Source organism: Petaurus breviceps, unplaced genomic scaffold, assembly GCF_028583685.1.
Source record: "Petaurus breviceps papuanus isolate PSGF00001 unplaced genomic scaffold, PetGlider_PUasm1.0 183, whole genome shotgun sequence".
Lineage (NCBI taxonomy): Eukaryota > Metazoa > Chordata > Mammalia > Diprotodontia > Petauridae > Petaurus > Petaurus breviceps.
Window position 1 is genome coordinate 1,888,488 of NW_027185791.1, and position 9,156 is coordinate 1,897,643.

Sequence of the window (9,156 nt, forward strand, 5' to 3'; positions counted from 1 at the left end):
ATCTAGATCACATGCAGTGTATATTACATGCAAATAACAATAATAATAGCAGGCACTTACATACTTCCTATAATGTACCAGGCACCATGCTAAGTGCTTTACATGGACATCACAAGTACATACTTGCCTTAGTGCATAACCAAATAATCACAAATAGCAAAAACAGTGATAAGTTAGCAGCAATGATACCAATAGGCCTGCAGATCACAATTATTAGAGTACAGAGAAGGAGTGAAACACAGATGTAGCTACAGTACATTTATGATACTAGTACATAAACAAGCAAATATAAATAGCAAAACAAAACATAAATATTACTTAGTAACTTCCAGCAATTGGTATGGGCATCAGCATATACCACAATGCAATTATATTAAAGGCATATATTAACCTAGGTACACATATAATTATTTCCTCTGTGTCTTTTATAGTATCATGTTAACTATTTTAATGTTAACTATATTAATATACCGACCTTTATCTTTCTATACTTGATTTAGTCAATGGTGTGGATTGGACACCATTACCATCAGTTTTTTAGGGTTGCACTCATAAACCTAAATTTGTTGAACACCCAGATTGACGATTAGCATTTCTAAACGTTTTTTTAAAATTTTCTCTGTAACTTAGGGATCTTTACAGCTACAGTTCTTGCCAGAAAAAGTCCTGACCCTGCGTTTTACTGTGCCCCTCAATCTGAACTGGGTCTCCTCAGTTAGAGGCAAGGTCTTCTCCATTCAAAACATTATCTTCTGAGTTTTTATCTGGTTCAGACAATATTTAGATGACTGGTGGTTCATCTCTCTTATTCAGTCCTGCTAAAATGATTGTCCATTACTTCTTTCTAGTTGCTGATCAGGGGAGTCTTACTAATTCTCCTATATGAAATAGGTGTTTTTGGTGAACTGTCTCTGTGGGCCATCTCCAAACCTCTCTGGGACTGTTCTGTTTCAGCCACTCAGTATGGAGTCCACTAATTTTGTGTGTTCCATGAATGTCGAGATGACATTCTTTATAATGAACTTGGCCTCATGCCATCCTTTGTTTCTGTTAGAGCTCTTCTGAGCTGAAATCATGCACAATCATGGTAGATTCCTTTCAGGTTCTCTCCCTCCCAGCCAAGTACTGCTTATAGTCACATCCTCTCTGTCTTTTGGGATTCCAAAACACAATTCAACAGATGTGTGTGGTTCTTATCCAAACATCAAGCCTGTGGTATCATTTCTCATAGAACTATTCACATGCATTAGAAATGCTGATGTTCACTATTTTAAGATTATATTTCTGGTCTCAGTGTTCCCAACAGGTCTATCTATATGTGATTGAAACATGCAGCCTAAAGATTTTCTTGGGGCTTGTAAGGTATATTTCTTAACTTTTTGGTGTCTGGAAAAAGAATGCATAATTTCCTTGAGTAGTTTACTCTTAAAAATCTCTGCCTACTTCTGAATGGATCTTGGTATGGAATCCACCAACTGAGACCCTTCTCTCACAGTATTTTAGTAGGCATGGAAGCCTGTTGGTTCCTTCTTGGGTATGTCTATGGATACTTGGTGGAATAATCAGTTACCACTAAAATATGACAACATTCTTGCCTTCTTCCAAAGATAAAAACATCAAATCAGAGATATTCCAAAGGTTTACTAGTGCTTATGAATTCTCCAAATACATAACACGAGCTGGTAGCACTTTTCTTTGAATGCATCTAATCCTCTCATTTCTTAGTGATATTTGCTACCACCTTTAACAAATAAGATCTAGCTCTGGTGTTCTTGTTGACTCATATCCAAAGTTATTATATAGTACTTTTATGTACATAAAGAAATAAGAACTGTGTGGCACAAATTGCTTTTTGCTTCCATGTGTAAGATCAATTAAAGTCCATTATAGAGTGGCATTGTACAACTATAACTTCTGCGATTGTCTCAATGGTAAGGTACCTACAAGAGAATGCATCTTGAATCTTTTTGCTTTATGTCCTTAATACTGGGCTTGTGTTGTATAATGTAAGCCTTCATCAGCCTTTTGCTCTCACCACTACTCATTTACAGACAACTGAAGTAAAGAGAGTTAATCTAATAAAATAAGTTTCATATACTATGTGGGCATGGGGTCAGGTAGAAATTTCAAATTCTCACCTAAACTTCTAATTGTTGATGGCCCATTTCCCTGGGTTTCATAAATAGCCTCCAAACCTTCCTTAGGTATCACTATAGTTTTAGTATTATATGGTCTTTGAGACAGAATATAGGTATTTTTATGTCTTACCTGGACAATAGAGAATGCTGAGTTCATAATTAGCTAGTATTGCTGCCCATCCCTGGTATGTGGCATTTAACTTGGTCTTGGGAAAAATTTAAGTCAGTGGATTATTATCATTCCACACTTGAAATTTAGTTCCATATATAGTCTTTGTATTTTTCAATGACAGCCCACTTCAAAGCCAAGAATTCCAAATTATGTATACTAGTGAGCTCACACTGTTGCTAAGTCTGTGATGGTGAATTTAATTTGTTTCTGGTGACCATCACTCTCCTAGAACATACCCTTCAGGCTAGCACCTCCATACAGGACAGGTCACCACATTTGTGTATGTGTAAGGCGGCTGACCATTCTTTGGAAAACTTGCTCATACTTATCTATCCAACAATCTTCAAATGCCTTCATGGTGTTTAAAGCACATTGACTTTTCTTGCCCTTCTTCAGTTCTCTTCAATCACATCCATGGGTGAGATGATCCTCAGAAGAACAGTGCAAAGGAGGTGCTTTCATTATCATTGTTTTACCGTTGATGAAACTGAGGCAAACAGAGGTTGCCCATGGCCACACAGCTAGTTCGTCCCTGAGGCTGAATTTAAACTCAGATCTTCTGTGTCCCAAAACTAGTGCTTTGTCTACTGTTCCTTCAGCTACCCATAACATAACAATAGCAATCTCCTAAAAAATAAAAAATAAGAAAATATGATTTTAAAAAATCAACTGGGTAAAAAAATATTCCTTGAATGAACAAGAAAAGTTTCTAAAATTAACATCTGAAAGAAAGAAAAGGGGGAAAAAAGGGAAAAATCTTCTAGAAAAAGCAAGAAAATTGAACCAAAACTTAGCTGAGGATATTCCATCTGCAAAAATTTTTTTCTTGATTATTTTGAGTTTTGAGTAGACTTTGGTCCTGTTTTCTTGTGTTGCTGAGGGAGGAAATATAAATAATGTGAGGAAGCAAATAAGAGAGAAAAATCCTAAATATTAGAAAAAATGCCCCAAATTGCAGATAAGAACTCACACATATATGGGTATGGAGAATTATATCTAGTGTCAGACAAGGCTATATGGGAGCAGGATGTGTTAAAGAGTCCCTGGATTAACTGCAGGGCCTCAGGGTATAACTGTAGGTCCTCAAATGTGGCCCTTTGACTGAATCCAAACTTCACAGAACAAATAAGCTTAATAAAACGATTTGTTCTGTAAAACTTGGACTCAGTCAAAAGGCTGCACCTAAGGACTCAGAAAGCCACATGTGGCCTTGAGCCTGCAGGTTCCCCACCCCTGCCCCATACCTTTCTCCTTATCTCTTCTTTTCAATGTTAAGTGTCTTTCTGGGTTCAAAAAGATAGTCTAAGGTATGCTCTAGAATATTATTAAAATCACAGAAACCAGGGGCAGCTAGGTGGTGCAGTGAATAGGGCACCTGAGGACCTGAGTTCAAATCTGACCTAGACATTTAACACTTACTAGAAGTGTGACCTTGGGCAAGTCACTTAACCTAAATTGCCCTGTCTTCCCCCTCCAAAAAGAAAAAAAATCACAGAAACTATAATCTTTCTGAAGTGGGGGAAAATTTCTTCTCACTGTGGACTGGATTTTCCTGTCTCCATCCCTGATAGGCTTAGACAAGAATCATTGTAATTGACCAGGTACTGTATTTTAAGGATAGTTTCAAATAGCTATGGCTGCAGTCCTATTCTAGGGGATATAGGAAGCAAAATAATAGGCTAGATAGAGGTCAGCAGGGTTTCCTCCTGTTCAAAAGAAAAGGAGCCACAGATTGGACTTTAGGCCCCTCACCAATGGGACACCTGATATTTTGATCTGACCTACATTCTAGTCCTCTGGCTGGCTCTGGCCCATGTCTCACTCACATCCAGTCAGCACCTTGTCTCCACTCGATCTCCGCTTGTTGGCTGTTCTCTGCTTATAATAATTGGAACAGCAAAGGCTGTCAATGATTACTCTCTCCCCTGCTTGTGTGTCCCTGCAACCAAAGGTCTAGGCTGTCAAGGAATCAGCCAAAATGGAGTCCAGAAGTAGCGTTCCTCTTCTCTTCTTTGTCTTTTGCACTCATGGTTTCTCTGCGGAAGTCCCATTCATGGCCTTGAGAAACTGGGAGGACCCAAGTTTTTTTGGTGAGATCTGGGCACACTCTAGTTGGTGTTGCCCTCTGCCTCTCCCATCTTTGTGATGTCTCTGGGGCAGGGTTACACTTTATTTATTTCACTCCCAAATTTACAAAAAAAGCTAATGTAAACATTTTTTTTTCAATATAGGTAACATAAAATCCATCTAATCATGAGTTGTTGAATTTGTATGTATCACAGGACAATTTCAACTTATTCTCCTATGCATGACTTTATAACATTAGAATAAATGATCCCTCACAGTGCATGTACAGTTTTTTTAATATACCATAGTTACTTGGAAGGCCATTTTTGCATGTTCAAACACCGTTATTTCATGAAGTGACTTCTTTACTGCATGCAACATTCAAAATTTACTTATAAGCATCTTGCAGAAAACATTATTGTGTTGCATGCCCAGGTAATAAGTTATTTTGAGAATGGAAACATTTTGTATCAATGTAGTCGTAAGCAATACAATATTTACTGACACACATTTCGGTTCTTTATAGAAGCTTTCCCTATCGTCAGGGAGTCTCTCGTGGAAGTGAAAAGGAGGGGTAGAACAAACAATGGATGAACCTACTATGTGCCTGAAACATGTATAAACTAAGGCAAGTAAGGTGTATTTCAAACAATTCTTTGTTTTTTAGATTGCATCCCTAACAATAGAATCAGAAGAACAGAAAAACTAGAAAGGACCCTGAAATATGACAATTTTGCTATCAATCTTTGCGCTCATGAATGACTAAAGCACGTCATCTACTGTTGGATTATCTTTTCTTTTGATAGTTTCTACCCCTTTTAAGAGAGTATAAAGTAGCTCTGGAATTTGCAAATTGAATGGGCAGGAATTAGATACATCCATTTTATACTAATGAAGGGTATGTGTTAGCTTATGTCAGCATTCAACTCTGTTGCATATAAGAACTAATTTTGTAGTGTTCCATAGTTGGAAATGCATCTAGTAAGGGAACGACACCAGATGTTCTTTCATAATTGGACTTTAACCAAAGACTTGCATTTGCATATTTACATTTTTTAAGCACTCAGGGACATATCTGCTCTGTATTATTGGATGTGAATTCATCGGAACATATGACTGTTAACTTTTTTTTCCATTGCTAAAAGCACTAATATTGATTTCACTAAACCCTGTTGGAGAAAGAGAACTAAAACATATATGAAATTTTTTTTGAGGCTGGTAGAAGTATAGAATTGAAAACAATTCATCCTGGAGTCTACTTAACCTCCTCCTTTTCTTCCACATATACTTTTGTGTATCTAAGTGGTTTTAGAACCCAGTTAGAAAGAAATACTAACTTTTCATTTTATAAATATTGCTTATTTCCCGATGTATTTGTTTCAAAGCCATTTCCCTATGACTGTGCATTTCCTTGCACTGCCTCTCTGTGTTATGTGGTGATATGGCACGTTGAAACCTTTTTTTAAAAAAAAAATTTCATTTGGGAACTTTGGCTTGATTGTGTGCGCTCTTTATCCTGGTGTTTATACTAAAACAAGTTCACTACAGGCTCCCAATCCTTGGGACCATTTCTTTAAAACTGACTGTGTCATCTTGTTAAATTTAGAATACCGGTATTGTGTTCTTTTTGTACAAAAAGAGAATTTGCTAGCTTTCCATCACTGTAGTGTTATGGGGAAGTTAAGTTTTGTGAATCCTGTCCCGCGGCTATTATTACTGCTTCAGCAGAGTTGATAACAACAGCCTAGCAAGCAGCCATGTTGGGGAAACGTACAGTCCTTGCTTTCGAAATTCATGGGTGCTTTGGCATCAAGGGGGATACCATTTTTTTTGGAGGGAAGGAGAAAGTGATGTATTCTACACCTGCCCAGAATTCTGCTCACAAAGAGTGAGCCAATGTGCAGGAAGAAGGGAGGAAGCTCCTTTAATGCAATGACATAACATGGCATCCCTGAATGGGAGTCACCAGATGGCCTTTCTTCAATGCCTGTCATTCATTTAAGAAGCAAAGCACTAGCATGGTTCCTGGCATCGGGTGAATGCTTAGTAAATGCATGTTGAATGAATGAATGAGTGTTGTGTGTCTTACCACGAAGGAGAGAGTGTCTCAAGTGTCTTCCCTGAGTTTCATCTTGTTGGTATTAGCTGGGGTCTTAGGGGGACAGGCATATAGCATAACAGTGAATTGGGCGGTGATAATCACAGTGGTGGACTAATTTTGCTCTTTTGAGAACAGTTTCCTTTTCCTTTAAGGTCAGGAGACACATTATAGGATTTTTTTTTTAGTCCAATAGTCCTAAAAGATCTGTATCATATCCTCTAGCTCCATTGATCAGAGTGGACCTTGGGGGGCAAGAGGACAGTGATGAGCTTTGCCTCCTAGACTTTTATCTGAGACTCAGTAACTGTAGGTATCACCTTTATTTAAGATGAGGTAGGAACAGAACAGAGGAACCAGCTGCTTATTACACTGTTCTATTTTGGAGTAGCATAGAATGTATGACAGTTTTTGATGAATGCTCAGTGAATTTGGTATTGTTGCCAGTGACCTGGATATTACAGCTGCAATAGTTATTCTCTTAGTACAGGGAAAGGAAATATAACATTTTCCATATAGGAAAAGAGGGCAACTGGAATTAAGTAATTTGGAAGTAGATTATTCAGCCCCTTGACTTCTTATACAGGGTACCCCCAAAGTCAATGCACTTTTAAAGCTCTAGTAGCTTAAAAATAGCACTAATACTTTTGGGGGCACTCTATATTACTAAAATTTTAAGGCCTTCTATTGTACCCCTCCCATGGTTATTGTTTTTGGGTCAGAGTGGAATTTGGTAAGATGATAGCTACTGCATTATTGTAGAATACCACAGTAGCTGTCCTAAGGATTTTACTCATCCCCTAAAAGAGTGAAGACAGTTCCGATTTTAACATTCAAATGCTCAGATAAACTGAACTCACCATCTTTATCTTATTTATTATCCCTCTATTTATAACTTTAGCTTTTATATCACCTACATTTACCAATGTACTCTTTCTTTCTCTCCCTTCCCAGATACCCATTTCATATCAAAAAATAAAAAAGAAAAGAAAAATAATTCAGTAGAACTATTTAACGTATTGAAAAAGTCTGACATTATATGAACTGTTCTTTACCTATGATTCCTCATTTCTGCCAAGAAAGTGAGGGAAAATGTATTCTCATATCACTTCTTTTGAGGTTAAATTGGGTCAGAGTAATTTGGGAACATTCAGTTTTAATTTGTTGTTCTTTCCATTTACATTATTGTAGTTATTACAGATCTTATTTTCCTCATTCTGCTTATTCCTCATTCTTTTTTTTTTTTTGCCTTTTGGAGGGCACTTGGGGTTAAGTAACTCGCTCAAGGTCACACATCTAGGTTTTTTTTGTTAGGTGTCTGAGGCTGGATCTGAACTGAGGTCCTTTTGACCCCTGGGTTGGCACTTTACTCACTGCGCCACCTAGCCCCCTGTTATTCCTCATTCTGACCATCTTTCAGTCAGTTTGTATAGCTTAAAGAGCTTCTCCATATTCATTATTTCTTACAACACAGTAAGATTTCATTATTTTCATGTACCACATCTTGTTTAACCATTCTGCAAACGATAGACTTCTCCTTGGTTTCCACTTTGCAACTATAAAAAGTGACACTTAAATATTTTGGTGTATAATGGGCATTTCTTTTTGTCATTGATTTTCTTGAGGTAGATGTCTGATAGTGGAATCTCTGGGTCAAGGGTATGGATGTTTAGTTACTTTTTCTTTTTAGCATAATTCCAAATGACTCTACCAATTCACTGCTTCACTAATAGCACATTATTGTTCTTGTCTTTTCACAATCCCTCTAACATCGACTATTTCTATCTTTTGTCATTCTTGCTGATTTGCTATGTGAAACTTCAGAGCTATTTTGATTTGTATTTCTTTTAATATGAGTTGTGTAGAGTGTTCTTTCATATGGTTGTTAATAGTTTTTAATTCTTAAGAACTGCTTTTTCATATTTTTGACTATTTGCCTATTGATAAATGATTTTTGATCATATATCTATTAGTCATATACACATATATATGTTATAAAACATCAGAGTAGTATCAGAGCTATTTGATACAAAAAAGTTTTTCCTAGTTGTCAACACTGCCCCTCTTATTTTTAGTTGCTAGTGAAAAATTTTTGCAATTGGCAATAATTGTAATTATCTGTTTTATTTTTGGTATTTGACTCTATTTCCTCTTTGGGTTGAGAATTCATCCCATTAGCATAACTAGCTACCAGATATGGTTTTCATATAAATTTTATTTTATGCTCTTTATTATTCAGATACCATATCATTTTTGAGTGTGTTGTAATGTGCTTACAGGGCATCTGTAACATGGATACCTCCAACTCAACATATCTAAAAGTCATTTTATTATCTTTCCCTATATCCTATTCTACCTTCTTCACTATTTCTGTCAGTAGTAACACCATGTATCTGGTCTGCATTATTCTAGATATTCATGTTATCACTGCCTCTTAGTTGTTTTGCACTTCTGTACATTTGTCTTGCAATGCTCTAATATGGTTTATAGCTTATTTCCTTACTAAACTGTAAGCTTAATAAGGACAGCAACTGTATTTCATATCTCTTACATCTTTTATATCTCCCTCACTGCTTAGCACAGTACTCTGAAAACAGTAGAGATTTAATTAAAATTCATTGAATGAACAAACTTCCTGACTGATCTTCCTGCCTCCAATCTCTTCCCCTCCAATTCATCCT

At 36.7% G+C, this 9,156-nt stretch overlaps 1 protein-coding gene across 1 annotated transcript in view; it reads left to right on the plus strand.

The window, feature by feature from the left end:
* SHC3 (SHC adaptor protein 3) overlaps window positions 1-9,156 on the plus strand; it is a 164,287-nt gene that overhangs the window by 65,157 nt on the left and 89,974 nt on the right. The gene's annotated exons all lie outside the window — the stretch shown is intronic.